This window comes from Mixophyes fleayi, chromosome 3 (assembly GCF_038048845.1).
Source record: "Mixophyes fleayi isolate aMixFle1 chromosome 3, aMixFle1.hap1, whole genome shotgun sequence".
Lineage (NCBI taxonomy): Eukaryota > Metazoa > Chordata > Amphibia > Anura > Limnodynastidae > Mixophyes > Mixophyes fleayi.
This window is the reverse complement of record NC_134404.1, coordinates 215,746,762-215,763,088: the sequence shown is the minus strand read 5'-3', so window position 1 is coordinate 215,763,088 and position 16,327 is coordinate 215,746,762. Positions and strand designations below refer to the sequence as shown.

The following is a 16,327-nucleotide window of genomic DNA, read 5'->3' as shown; positions in this document are numbered from 1 at the left end:
ACCAACAAAGACTCAAACAATATACAGACTGAATTAAACTGCTATTTCATAAGGAATGTAGTGCACAGTATAATCATTAGTGCCAGTGTGTCAGCCTGCAAACTCTTCATTCTGTATTGATGTGCACGACAATGCTGAACACATAGACAGCATTATGTAAAAGCAGGAAGCATATACATGGCCCAGTATATACTAAATACATTGTTTTTTTTTAGTTTTGTTTACAGCTAGAAGTAGTGGAATAAAAACAACCCTGAAGTATCAAACGTTAGTGAAAGAGACAGACTCTCTGTGTTGTGCAAGTCAGATCACTTGCACAAACCGGTTTTTACACACTTCCCTCTCTGTCTTTCCCTTGAGATAGCAGAGACTGCTGAGGACAATCCAGGCCTGACGTGTCCCACGTGTTGTCAACATCTATTTAAATAGCTGAGGAGGGAGGAGGGGAACTCGTCCTACCGGATTGCACGTCCACAGGTCTGTGCTCATGCTCTGCCATGTGTGTTGACACTGACGTCACAAGAGCTGCTCTGGACAAGAAGCAACAGCCACGCTCCCCCAGCCCTTTGCACACAGCTCACACTCAGCACAGGGTTAAATGCACACAGCGAATAGCTGAGCAGTCAGGCAGATGTGGGATGAGGGGGAGGAAATAGCAGGTCAATAATGCTCTTTGAGCTGCACGTATACTGTGTGCACATGTCAGGGGGAAGGGCTTTAAAAGGGGGAAATTGTTGTTTTTCTCTTTATTTATTTTTTCTACTTCTTTTACCTATTACCTTTATGTTGAGAGACGAGAGAGCTGTAAGTGGCTAGCAGGGCATGTAAGACAATTACAAGGGCAGTCAGATGTAACTGCATAGAAATCTATCAGTGTGCTCGTTGTACTGCAAGGTGCCCTTTTCCTGTATTGCCACAGCAGATAGTGACATATTGTTGCCCCTTGTTATTTAGTAAACTATTAATACATTTATCCCACATGAGGTTTATTATTGATGACTTTTAGATAGTATTAGCCAAAATGTAGCCTCTGTGTTTGTAAATATTTTTCTACATCTGATGTGAAATCGTGCTTATTTTTTCTGCATAAACACTGCTGTAATACTTTTTGTATGTCATAAAGGTATTTAGAGAAGCAGTGAACCCCAAAATTTAATTTCTTAGACAGAAACTATGAAGGCAACTTTCAGTGGTAGATTGACATACAGTATCATGTTCCCCACCCACGTTTAGAACAGTATCCTGATGGGATCTGACTCAGATCTAAAAATCTGACTTTGATACTCAGCTTATACTTCATCATCATCATCATCATCATCATCATCATCATCATCAGCTATTACATAGCCCCACTATTTCCACAGAGCTGTACAGAGAACTCGCATCAGTCCCTGCCCCATTGGGACTCATTCTGAGCACTTTGGCAGATAAGCTCATTCTTACGCTCTCCCTAATTTAATGTAGCTTAACACATACAAAGTACCAAATATGTTAAATGCAGTCCTGATGCCTCCTCAATCTCCTACTTTAGTGAATAGAGAATATTTTCAAAACTGTTCAGCTAAATATTGAAATCATTCAGCCATGAAATTTTGCATATTTTGCCATACAATTCTATTTGCACAAAAGTTCACTCATCTCTATAAATGTAATTAAACTGTGAAGTATTTTAGGAGAAAAACTTTCTGCTCATGTTTTTCAACTTCATTAACTTATGCTGAATTTATGAACATATGTTAAAGCAGACCTTCTCACTGTCTCGATTTAGATGGGACAACCCCTCTTTTTGAGTGGAGTGTCCTGCTGTCATGACTTTTTTCACAACTTCGCGCACGGGGCATTGCAGGTATGTTTTTTGGACATGACCTAGCAATTTGGAAGTGCGAGTCACTCCCTTGGAGGGGCAGTTGTGTGCCCTAACATGACATGGCCAGGCACCCAGCTTAAGACATAAATGGTCTCAATTTGACCAGGGGCTTCTTTTCAACAATGATCATCATCATCGTTTGTTTGTAAAACTCTACAAATTCCACAGCACTAGATAGTAGAGATGAGCGGGCTCGGATTCCGCTAATCCGAGCCCACCCGAACAGTGCAGATAAGAACGGGATCCGAGCACTGTTCGGATATTTCCGGCGGGCAAAAAATTGAAAACGAGGCTCTGTCGTCCAAGTCTCGCGTCGAATCTCGCGAGGGGTGGGAGGGAGGGCCCAGAACAATTCCATCTTGTACCTCTTTTTTTGGCATTATGTGCTCAAGCTACCTCGGTGCAACCTTTTGGCCTAAAAACAATATTGTGAGGTGTTCAGAATAGACTGGAAATTAGTGGAAATGATTGTTATTGAATGTTATTGAGGTTAATAATAGCGTAGGAGTGAAAAAAAAACACAAAACTGTTTTTTAGCACTTTTTATGCTTTTTTAAAAATAAATCAGAACCAAAACCTTTCGTCGGATGTTTTGGCAAAACAAATCAGAACCCAAAACCTCAAGCTAATCAGAACCCAAAACCCAAAACCCTAAAAGTGGCCGGTGCACACCCTTACTAGATAGTCACCATAAAACCCAAATACAAACTAAACATAATAGCAAATCATATAAGTGTAACTCATACAATTACAATTATAAGCAACAAATATACAAGTACAAATTAAAAATAAAAAAACACACAAATACAAGTTAAACATAAAAATATAGCAAGTACATTTGAAGTAGACAAGAGAGTTGCAGACATGAGACATAGGGTAGAGAGGGCCTTGCTTCTGAGAGCGTAGTCTTCAGTTACGTTGTTAATGGGAAAGTTGGAAAAACAGTAGCAGGCTATTTTTATACTGTGGAAAGGAGACTGTTTTAAAGTTGTTACATGAAAAATTGCAAATCATTGTTATTCATTTTTATGCTGTATGCTGGTGGAAAAACTGCATTAAATGTATTGATTTCTGTACCACACTGAGTTTCAGCTGTTTTTAAAATGTATCAAACTGCAGAGTTTAGAGCAAAGCATGTGTTTTAAAGAGGTTGACTTTTAATGGAATCAGTATATTTGAATGTACTTTTGTTGCTAGAAACTGGTGGTGATGGTTTTGTTATAAAGGGAGTATAAAGAGGGTAGCCTTTATTGTTAATAAAACTTAAAAGGTCACAGTGCTCTGCTTGCTGCATGCCTGATAGGGAATGTCAAAATAATATCAATCATTTGTAAATCATCTGTTACTAAAAGGTGATTTGAGTAATATATATCTTTTTAAATGCGGTTAAGTTCCATTTTAAACACCTCTGTTGTTGGTTGCAGGTGAAGCAACAGCAGTATACCCCCTATAGAAACACTAAACATGCCATCCATCTAAATTCATTGTGTTTCTATATCCTTAATGTGCAAGATAAAAAATAAAAGCCCTTCTAATAAACTGTGTAAAAAGCCTGTATTTATGTTTTGTCCACCAGTTATACATTCTCACAGTTTGAGCTGCCATGATGATCTTTGCTGAGAATAAAGGAAATTTCTTGATAGTGTCACAAAACCATGTTACATAAACAAGCATAAACCAAATTAAAGTAGTGATCATCCATAGTGATTATCGCATTGATAAGGATTGAACTATTTCTCATATTTATGAAAAAAACTGCTGTTCCTGTGAAAAAAAAGAACTTACCACTGCATCTTCGTAATGCGATCTCCTGGATGGCTTCTTCGTTCCTCCTTTCAAATCCTGTGCGCATGCGCCGATTGATAACTCGGTCAAGTGCACAGGCATCCAAACAGCACTGACCCGAAGGACCTGGGTCATGTGACAGGGCTGCACATGCGCTGTAAAGCTCCACTCTTAACAGTGCTGAAAATGATTAGAAACTGTAATGTACGCCAGCCTGAGCTATGCTATGTACCTGTGGTCCATAGCTGTCCCCATAGACATCGCAGCAGATATCTGCGATGCACCAATAATAAATTTGCAGGGTAGTTAGATTTGCGGCTATTCCCCGAAAACGGCTGTTTTCGGGGGATTTACAGGAAAAAGATGATTGATAAATAGGCCCCTATGAGAGACTAAGGTCAATTTAATAGCAGCCAATTGACCTACCAGTATATTTTTCTAGTGTGGGAGGAAACCGGAGCACCCAGAGGAAACCCACGCAAATATGGGGAGAACTTTCAAACTCTATACAGATATGGCTATGGTCAGGAATTGAACTCATGACCCCAGTGCTGTGAGGTAGAAGTGCTAACAACTAATCCACCATGTTTCCAAATACCAATAATAATAATAATAATAATAATGTGAAATACCAATATGGTGCCCTCAAATAGAACATTTGTGGGTAACATGGGTGTTAAATGTTGATTGAGAAGAATATCAGATTGGTATGGACTGAAAAATATGTCACTTGCCTGTATCCTCAAGATTTTCTTAAATATTTCTGTCTTGGCAGTTCAGTCTACTGAAATGAGCATTTTCTCCTAACTTTAAACCAGGAGGAAGGTTCCAGGTCAAGAGTTTGTGCTGTAAAGCAAGGAGACAAAAGTTACAGTTTCTTTCTAACACCTCAGTGACATTGATTGAGTAGAGGTACCATAGTACTATTTCCATATAGTACCATTTCCAATATATATATATATTACAGTCAGGCAGTGTAATGTATTTTCTTCTCTTTTTTTATTCCATTTCTTAATGACTTGGATTGAATGAATTTGAATGACTTTTTGGAACAATTGTGGTTTATCTTTTCTGCATGGGCTATGCACAGTGCTGAGTATTTTTTAATTAAGTGCACCCTTTTTTCTTTCATTATATATATGTATATATATATTCATACAGCGCACATATATTACAGAGAGTAATTAATCATTTACATCAGTGCCTGACCCAGTGTTGCTTGCAATCTATAGTTCCTACCATAAAGACACAAAAACACTTGTTAAGGTTAATTTCACCATAAGCCAATTACCTACCAGTATGTCAATGAAGTATATGAGAAAAAGGAAACACCTGGAGGAAGTCCTTGCAAACGTGGGGAGAACATAGAAACACAGATAGTGCCCTGATTGGTATCAAACACATAGCCCCTTTTGAGGCAGCAATGCTAACCACTGTGATACCATTGATTACCATCACTGGCGGATCCAGGTGGGGCGATCAGGCCAAACCCCCCCCCTCCCCGATTACAGCAATCTTCATCCCATTAAATTGCAGTGGAGTGGTCTGATAATAGGGGAAAGGGGGCATGGTTCACCTGGAACCAACCAATCAGAGTGAAGAAGGGGCATGGCTATGCAAAATCACCCCCCATAAAAAAAACTAGGGGGTAAATGTATCAAGCTGAGAGTTTTCCATCGGGTTGGAAAAACCAATCAGATTCTAGCTATCGTTTATTTAGTACATTCTACAAAATGATAGCTAGAATCTGATTGGTTGCTATAGGCAACATCTCCACTTTTCAAATCTGCCGGAAAACTCTCAGCTTGATACATTTACCCCTAGGTCTGCCCCTGATTACCACTAAGTAGTGGTCATCAATGTGTGTTTTAATCACCATACTAGACTCTATTGTATATTGATCACTATAATGTTATCTTGCCTGAGCCATCCATATTACATAATAGCCATTAGATGACACTATATATTGTACAATGGTCACCAAAATGTTATCTGTATTGTATATTGGTCTTCAAAATCTGCATTGCCAGATGGAGCTGAAAAGCAATGTTTCATGAATTTTACTTGCTATGTCACATTTTACAAACCACAATCACACCTTTCTGCCCAGACATCATTTTTGTTCACCCATTATGAGCTGCTGAAGTTTACAGATTTTATAAGCCTCACGTGTACATATTAGGTGATAAAAGAGTTTTGCAATCTCATATAGCAAATATGGTTGTCCCTTCCTGTTTTCTGACTCTAGGAGCTAGATGGCACTGTATATGCCAAATACAGTTGAAGCTGAAAGGACTCAATCTACCTTCTCCTATTCAATTTAGCTAAATTCACTGCTCAGTGAGTTAGGGGTTTCTAACATTTGTCCAGTGGCTGGACAATCACTTTAAAGTATCATGTGTGTATGTCCACATATTTGCTAGGCCCACTTCGCAACTATACAGACAGACCTACAATTTTTTTATGCATCCGTCAGGAAAGAGCACATAACCACTGCCCTAAATACCTATTTCTAGATAGGAGATCTTTATGAGAGAGACCTAGGAATTATTACCCACTTAGAGTCCGCTCACATATGCTGGCCAATGGAGCATCACCCACTTCTTGTGAATGTGAATGTCCGAGGAATCATTGACATGATAACAAGGCTTTTTTACAGAATAGCGAGCACTAAATCCCACCAGATCTAAATTCCATGGGGTATTTTAAACTCATTGCACTTAATTATGTGCTAGCAAGAGTACTTGTCATAGGGAATAATTATCCCTCAGACAACTACATTATACAAACGTCCTTAAGAAGAGCTTGCTAAAGGTAAAGTTCCATTGGACAGTGCTCCCATATAAACTTATCCAAGATAGCTAGTGTAAGTGAAGAGTGGGTCATCAAGTACCAGCCTGTACATACAGCTAACGTTGCTGTAGGCCTCAAAAGAGTTTAGTGCCAACAGGGATTTCAAGAAAAAAATGGATGTGGTTATACCAAAACACTTTCTACTGTAATTGCAGTCTGTTGCCCCAGGGCTCTGCTGTTATATCACTGTGTACGTCACAGTGGCACAACAAAGGTTAATGTATTTTGTGAGAGAAAGCTAAATGCAGTCCTTCAGAAAAGACATCTAATAGTTATGAAAAAAAAATATTAAAAATAAAGTATCACAAAAATGTTCCTCGTTGTCGCTAAGGATCCTCGCAAAGATCTCCAGCTCTGTCAATCACAGATGGTTAAGTATTTCAGTAAGTAGATAACTTGTAAGTAAAATGGCGAGAGCCAAACAGTCATCTCTTTGATAAGCTATATATTCACAATACTACTATAAAAAAGGAAAAACAATAGTTGCAAATTTCAACTGCCACATTTCTGGGTGCTTATCTTTTACTGTGTGTGCAAACATACAGACACATCTGTTTGCAGAGTAAAGATGTGCTTCCAAAGTTCACCTCTGTTTCTCTATACTATTATTATTGCTCTTATTGTTATTCCTTGCCAGTTTGTTTCTTGAAATTGAATCTTTGAGAACAGTGCAAAATACATAAATAAATAAATAATGCCAAGAATCACTAGCAATAAAACATTGGCTGAAGCAAACCTAATATTAGTGCAAATATAACATTAATCAGCAGTGGAAATTGAATTTTAGCCTATCGTTTCTAGAGTGCAGAGGGCTCCTCTATTTTTCCATTTGCCGGCAGGATGAGATGCAAGCTACTTATGAGAAATTCTTTATTCATCTGAAAATTAGATTGCAACTAAAATATTTTTTCAATCAAAGCAGGTCTATTCTCTTCAACTGTGTAGCCTTTTGAATTACGCCTTCCTAGATGACACTGTTAAAGGGTATTACAGAATGATTTGCCTAGAAGACAGGATATGAAATGCATGCCATCAAAAAAACTATTATATAAATAATTTTAAACTCATTAAATATACACCTCATGATTTAAATATGGACTTGCTGAATTATGTATAACTGAATTTATATTTTTACATTTTCTGGTTGCCATATACAATCCTGCTTATCGGATGGAAAAAATCTAAACTAAAACAGTGAAGTGCAGTTTTTGAATTTTGGGAAGAGAAGGTAAGCACTTAGGTTGGTTGAATAGGAAAGGCATTTGAATCACAGATTATAATGAGATATAGACTTGATGGCTGTACTAAATTCAAACATTTATTTAACTGTGATTCATCGGACAGCGTTAGAGCAAAATTCTATTTCAGTCAAGGTATCTGTCTGGGGGATGTAAAAGGCTGTAGGGAAGAAGATGTGACAATTATTTACATGGCATACAGACAGAAGACATCTGCAATTGTGAAATATGAATACCCCAGCACATGGTATTTATGTTTCTAGTCGCAAAGTGTGAAATTCACAAACAAGTTCTGAGATATGTGCGCTTTATCATGCACGCCGTCCTTCTGTTCTTATTTTCTTCTGTTGATAGTTTTTCTTGACTATCATTGAAATGGAGGATGCTCCAATATTGAAGAATGTTTGAGAATAGACACCAGTGTATATAAACTGTACAAGTTCTATATATAAACTGAATTTAAAATTGTAATCTACCCTATGTGAAACCAATGTATTTTTTATTTTAGGCACAAAAAACAAACTACAAATTGCCTTATTTGAAAGCCTTATAATATTAACACATACTGTATGTACTGTATGCAAAGGTTTTACAAGCCAATCAAAACTTAAAATATTTGTAATAATTTTGTGTTTAAGAGATAAGTTCTTTTTTCCATGCACACCAGTCTTATTATATGTTATGCTTTAGGTACTATTGATCATACTTGCCAACTCTCCCGGAATGTCCGGGAGACTCCCAAAATTCGGGTAGGTCTCCCGGACTCCCGGGAGAGCAGGCAAATATCCCGCAAACGGGATCTTCCTGTCAAAATGACGCGATTTGCGGTAAATCGCATCATTCACCGCACCCCGCCCCTCCCGACCTCCAACCCCGCCCCCCTGCCTGGGATCTCCCGGAAAGAAGTTTCAAAAGGTTGGCAGGTGTGCTATTGATCTGTCATGCATCATCTTAAATATCACTTCCTGTAAAGGAATCAATGATTCCTATGCTGTGCAGAGTTAGCGCTGAGGTCACACACAAGAGAAAGAGGGAAAGCAGCACTTTAAAATTGACTAAATATTGCTCATGTAAACAGGACCTAATCTAAGTTGATTTCACAATCAAGGGAGATTAAAAGTTATTATCTACTCTAAAAAAACACATTAATATATAGTTTAAATACTAGGGATGTGCACCGGCGACTTTTGGTGTCTCGTGTTTTGTGTTTTGGATTCGGATTTTCTTGATGTTTTGGGTTCGGATTTGTTTCGCAAAACACCTGCCGAAAGGTTTTGGTTCGGATTTAAGGATTTGGATTCGGATATTTTTTGAAAAAAGCATAAAAAGTTCAAAAATCACGTTTTTGGGCTTATTTTAACTCCTACGCTATTATTAACTTCAATAACATTCAATAACAATCATTTCCACTAATTTACAGTGTATTCTGAACACCTCACAATATTCTTATTACTCCAAAACATTGCAACGAGGTATCTTTCTGGACTGCGTAGTGGAGTGGTCCCCACAATATAATAAGAAAACCATCAACTGGTCTTAATCGCACCAAAAAATGTACCTGGACTGCGTAGAGGAGTGGTCACCACAATATAATTTAAAAACCCTGAACTTGTATGAATCGCACCAAAAAATGTACCTGAACTGCGTAGAGGAGTGGTCACCACAATATAATTTAAAAACCCTGAACTTGTATGATTCGCCCCAATAAATGTATCTGGACTGCGTAGAGGAGTGGTCACCACAATATAATAAGAAAACTATCAACTGGTATGAATCGCACCAAAAAATGTACCTGGACTGCGTAGAGGAGTGGTCACCACAATATAATTTAAAAACCCTGAACTTGTATGATTCGCACCAATAAATGTATCTGGACTGCGTAGAGGAGTGGTCACCACAATATAATAAGAAAACCATCAACTGGTATGAATCGCACCAAAAAATGTACCTGGACTGCGTAGAGGAGTGGTCACCACAATATAATTAATAAAAAAAACCTCCACGGGTCTGAATTCCCCCCCAAAAAAATCTGGACTGCGTAGTGGGGTGGCCCCGGTACCCAATTTGATACCGGGGCCACAATATAATTAATACACCCTCAACTGGTCAGAATTCCACCAAACAAGTATCTGGACTGCGTAGTGGGGTGGCCCCGGTACCCAATTTGATACCGGGGCCACAATATAATAAATACACCCTCAACTGGTCAGAATTCCAGGGAACAGATGGCGGACACCGGATGGACGTCTAAAACCAACATAGCAGTTAAGGGCGCAGTTCCTCTTTTTTGTGACTGCACAAACAATTAACGTAGTAATAGAAATGACAGGCTTTTTTTGTTTTAAATATAGAAAGAAAGAAGGTAGTACTAGAAATGGCATTTTTTTTTTTGTTTTAAATCTAGAAAGAAAGAAGGTATTACTAGAAATGGCAGTTATTTAGTTTCTTTTAAATAGAGAAAGAAAGAAGGTAGTACTATAAATGTCAGTTATTTTTTTTTTTTTTTTAAATATAGAAAGAAAGAAGGTAGCAATAGAAATGGCAGTTCCTCTTTTTTGGAACTGCACAAACAGGGATGAAAATGAAGGTGGAGCTGGTGGCATGTCACAGTCCTCTTCAGAGGACAATCTCCTGACCAGCAGGTCTTTGCACCGCTGTAGACTTGTGTCCGCCGGAAACAGAGACACAACATACGCTTTAAACCGAGGATCGAGAACGGTGGGCAAAATGTATTCCTCTGACTTTAAAAGACTGACCACCCTCGGATCCTGGCAAAACGTACGAAGGGCTTCATCCACAAGAACTACATGCTTGGTGGAATCGCAATGGTTTACCAGCTCCTCCCTCACTTTCTCCAGCTGCTTCTGCAAAAGCCTGATCAGGGGAATCACCTCACTCAAGCTGGCAGTGTCGGAACTGACTTCTTGTGTCGCAAGTTCAAATGGCTGCAGAACCTTGCACAACACGGAAATCATTCTCCAGTGCGCTTGACTCAGGCGCATCCCCACTCCTTTTCCTATGTCGTAGGTGGCTGTGTAGGCTTGAATGGCCTTTTGATGCTCCTCCATCCTCTGCAGCATATAGAGGGTGGAGTTCTAGCACGTCACTACCTCTAGTTAATTTAGATTGCAAGGCTTGTAAATACTTTGAAGATAAAAAAAGCAGGCTGCACAGACTGTGGAGCTAGAAAGTGAAATTAAATGGACCACGTTACTTTGGTGGCTATCTATGCCCCCCCCCCCCTCCGCCCTACACTTGTAGTTGAATATAAAAAAAAGCAGCCTGCATAGACTGTAGAAATAGAAATTCAAATATACAAAGAAATGGACGAAGGCTGTTTGGTATCTGTCTGCATCAGATCCCCTCTCCACTAGGAGTAAAATAGAAAACTATTCAGCCGTTATATAATCTAGAATATAAATAGAAATTGAGAAAGGCAATTTGGTATCTGTCTGCATCATAATCATCAACATCCTCCTCAGCGCCAGCTACATCAATATCCTCCTCCCGGTGTACAACATTCACACCTTCATTAGCCAAATCTGGAACTGGACTGTGGGTGATCCTTCCAGCATATGCAGAGGGCGTGCTCAGGGCCGGTGCTAGGGTTCGCGGTGCCCTAGGCAAAATTTCGCTGCCGCCGCGCCCCCCGTACCCGCACCCCCGCCACCCCAACACACTAAATAAAAAAATAATTAGATTTTTACTTACCTTTTCTTCCTCTAGCTGCTCCTCCTGATGCATGCTGAGAGGGGAGGGGAGGGGGACGTCGGGAACAACTTTATTCACAATGTCTGTCAGTGACAGACAGTGTGATACTTCAGAGGCGCCGCCGGACAGACTATCACATGATCACTCAGTGATCATGTGTGAGATGCGCTGCAGACATTGAAAAACAGCGTTCCCGAGCCGCTGAATCGCTGACTAGATTAGAAAATCTAGTCAGCGGCGCCCTGCAGGTCCCGGCACCCTAGGCAACTGCCTAAGGTTGCCTAATGGGAGCGCCGAGCCTGGGCGTGCTGCAAATGCTGGATGGAGTCACCTCTTCCCGTACAGTGATGGGAAGGTCAGGCTTCACAACCACCAACACCCTTGGACTCGCCTTGGGGATTTGTGATGTCATCTGTTTAGAAGGCAGAGTTCTTTGCTGTTTTGTTGTTGCTGACAGCATAACTCTCTTAAATTTTTTGTAGGGGGGGAGGAGGAGGGCTTAGATCCTTGGGTGAAGCTGGACCACTAGTCATGAACACGGGGCAGGGCCTAAGCCGTTCCTTCCCACTCCGTGTCGTAATTGGCATATTGGCAAGTTTACGTTTCTCCTCAGATGATTTCAATTTTCTTTTTTTGCTAATTTTAGTGAACTTTGGCTTTTTGGATTTTACATGCCCTGTACTAGGAGATTGGGCATCGGGCTTGCCAGACGACGTTGATGGCATTTCATCGTCTATGTCATGACTAGTGGCAGCAGCTTCAGCATTAGGAGGAAGTGGGTCTTGATCTTTCCCTACTTTATCCTCCAAATTTTGGTTTTCCATTACATGTAGCACAAGAGAGCGTACCCCTAAGCCACACACACTCGGCAAAGCCTTTAAAAATTATATGCGGCACAGGAGAGTACCACTGGACTTATACTGCTGAATCAGTGAACTTTGTAATATATCAGTACCACTGGACTTATACTGCTGAATCAGTGAACTTGGTAATATATCAGTACCACTGGACTTATACTGCTGAATCAGTGAACTTTGTAATAGCAGTACCACTGGACTTATACTGCTGAATCAGTGAACTTTGTAATATATCAGTACCACTGGACTTATACTGCTGAATCAGTGAACTTTGCAACAGCAGTACCACTGGACTTATACTGCTGAATCAGTGAACTTTGTAATAGCAGTGCCACTGGACTTATACTGCTGAATCAGTGAACTTTGTAATATATCAGTACCACTGGACTTATACTGCTGAATCAGTGAACTTGGTAATATATCTGTACCACTGGACTTACACTGCTGAATCAGTGAACTTTGTAATATATCAGTACCACTGGACTTATACTGCTGAATCAGTGAACTTTGTAATAGCAGTACCACTGGACTTATACTGCTGAATCAGTGAACTTTGTAATAGCAGTACCACTGGACTTATACTGCTGAATCAGTGAACTTTGTAATATATCAGTACCACTGGACTTATACTGCTGAATCAGTGAACTTTGCAACAGCAGTACCACTGGACTTATACTGCTGAATCAGTGAACTTTGTAATAGCAGTGCCACTGGACTTATACTGCTGAATCAGTGAACTTTGTAATATATCAGTACCACTGGACTTATACTGCTGAATCAGTGAACTTTGTAATAGCAGTACCACTGGACTTATACTGCTGAATCAGTGAACTTTGTAATATATCAGTACCACTGGACTTATACTGCTGAATCAGTGAACTTTGTAATATATCAGTACCAGTGGACTTATAGTGCTGAATCAGTGAACTTTGTAATATATCAGTACCACTGGACTTATACTGCTGAATCAGTGAACTTTGTAATAGCAGTACCACTGGACTTATACTGCTGAATGTGTGAACTTCGTAATATTGCAGTACCAATGGGCTTATACTGCAGGATTGGTTTTGCAAATGTTGTTGTAGTTAATTTTTTTTTAAATAATTTTTTGGTATTTTTTTTTATAACTTTTTTTAAATTTTTTAAACACTTGGGAATAATGGGGAAATAACTATGCCCTTAGAAGCACAGAGCACAGGACACAGCACCACTGAACTGAACAGGACACAGGACCCAGCAGCACCACTGAACTCAAAATTGACAGAGCACAGCACACAGCACCACTGGACTGATACTGCTGAATGTGTGAACTTTGTAATTTTGCAGTACCACTCGACTTTTACTGCTGAGTGTGTGAACTTGGTAATATTGCAGTACCAATGGGCTTATACTGCAGGATTGGTTTTGCAAACTTTGTTGTAATTAAAAAAAAATGTAATTAGTTTTTTGTATTTTTTTTTTATAACTTTTTTTAAATTTTTTAAACACTTGGGAATATTGGGGAAATAACTATGCCCTTAGAAGCACATAGCACAGGACACAGGACCACTGGACTGAACAGGACACAGCACAGGACCCAGCAGCACCACTGAACTCAAAATTGACAGCACAGCACTCAGCACCACTGGACTGATACTGCAGAACACAGCACAGCACAACACAGCACAGCACAGAACTAAACAGCACAGCACAGAACTAAACAGCACAGCACGAGATCTACCAGGACAGAGGACCACCTAACACACCCTCCCTCTACCCTGATCAATGTCCGAGTGAAGATGGCGGCGACTAGCGGGGAATTTATAGGTTCCGAGTATCGCGAGATCCAACAGCGGGATTATGACTCCGAGCCTCGGTTTCAAGTTTTCATTTGGCGCCAATACCCGGATCTGTCTCGGATCCGACTCGGATCGGAAACGTTCGGGTGGGCTCGGATTCACGAAATCCGAGTGCCCTCATCTCTATTAAATACGCATAATACAGGCCTGGACAACTCAGAGCCGTAACTTAAAATTTTAGCGAGAAGGGGCGAGAAGGAAAACTGCCGCCCCCCTAGCCTTTAATGTCAACCAAAATAACCTAAAATATTCATAAATTGCACCCCCCTTCAGCATTGCGCCCTGGGTGGCCGCCCCTCCACACAGCCCTAGCTACGGCCCTGGGACAACTTGTGGCTCTCCAGGTCTTATGAAACTACATATTTCAGAATATTTTGCCAGCTTATAGCCAGTCAATAGCAGGGAATGCTGGGACTTGTTGTTTCATGACACCTAGATGTTGTCTCGGCCTGGAATAGTACATAAACGTATATATCATTATAATTTCCGTTCAGAACTTATGTCTGCTCTATATTTACATATCCCATATCTATCTATCTATCTCATACTTGCCTATTCTCTCAGAACTTCCGTGAGATTCGTGAATTTCGGAGAGTCTTCCCAGGTGTTGCTGGAGGCGTGGCTTAAGGACACTACACGCATATCATAGCAGGGGTAGGGCCGTGGCATCACCACGCTGCACTGGATGACCTCCCCACCAAGACATCCCGGATTTAAAAGTGGGTAAGGTATGTGTGTATGTATCTCTGTATCCATTTATTTATCTCTCTCTCTCATATCTATCCATCTATCTATTTATTTCTGTATCCGATGTCTATCTATTTATATATTGCTAAATAAATCTATATCTCATATCTCTCACATCTACCTCTTTTTTTTTATCTTTCTAGCTATGTATCATCTGTCTATCTATCTATATTATCTATCTCTCTATCTATCTATTGATAGATCTATCTATATTTTTCTTTATGTTGTAAGTTTAAGATATTCGCATATGCACACTACTAGAATTATATATTTGCATGATATATCCTTTCGTGAACTGTATCAGGTTTCATTTAAACAGTTATACTGTTTCTGGAAGCAACGGCAGCATGTGACCTTCTACTAAAGAACAAATTATGTGCCTTTGTTAGCTAAACAGCAAAGTGTGTAGGTCAACAAATGATTGATAGGCTAGAGGATTTCAGCCTTTCTGTTGATAAGCAGATAGATTTATTTTAATAGGCAAAGTGACATGTTCAGTTTCATTGTGGCTAAATCATCTCAAGGAAGCTTATTTTATATTGTTTATTCATGTCTTTTTTTGACTTTCTATATAATATAAGCCAAGAAAGGCTCATGAAGAATTCAGTAGTAAGAAATCTATCATTATATAATAGCTAAATTATATATATATATATATATATATATATATATATATATATATATATATATATATACATTCTACATTCATACATATACATTATATCACATATACATTCAGTTGCATAAAGTTTTGTATGTTTTGTTCTATCATAACATATCCATTTGACATAACATAGTTAGTTTTAATAGTTAAAGAGGTTCTTGATGCTCACAATGTAGGGCATACCTTCAAACATTTAAATTTGGAAGTTGGATGGACATGTGGTTACGTCACTAAGGGTGCTTTGCCACATTTTCCGGGATCATTCGTAGTGCCTCAGAAGCACTAGGTCTCCCCCAATCCCCTTTCCAGGCACCAGTGACAGTTGTGGGCATCACCCTCTCACTAATGCTCTACTAAGCAGAATGTTGGTGAGTAGGAGATACCTCCCATCATTCCTAGCAGTTAGAACAAACATCTACTGTTCCCACCATTGCTTTTTAAAATTTAAATGCAAGCTAAAAATGTGACAATATATAATATAATTTCTCATGTATTAACGCATGCTATAAGTAAAATAGTGCTGTTGTTTTTTTCCCCCAGAACATACACTATATGAACAAAAGTATTTGGATGTTTGACCATTACATCAACAGGGACTGTAATGACATTGTATTCAAATACATATACTTTAATATGGAGTTGGTCCCCCTTTTGCAGTGAAAACAGCTTCCACTCTTCTTGGAAGGCTTTCCACAAGAGTGTTGCTGTGGGAATTTTGCACCCATTCATTCTGTAGAGCATTTCTGAGGTCAGATACTAGAGTTGGA

General features: G+C 39.4%; 1 long non-coding RNA gene across 2 annotated transcripts in view; it reads left to right on the top strand.

Annotated features, from left to right (window-relative positions):
* Positions 1-365: 365 nt before the first annotated feature.
* LOC142142872 (uncharacterized) overlaps positions 366-16,327 on the top strand; it is a 93,151-nt gene continuing 77,189 nt past the window's right edge. For both annotated transcript variants that reach the window (XR_012689368.1, XR_012689369.1), the window contains exons 1-2: positions 366-477; positions 14,714-14,877. This is a non-coding gene — a long non-coding RNA (uncharacterized LOC142142872). The remainder of the gene's footprint in view (positions 478-14,713; positions 14,878-16,327) is intronic.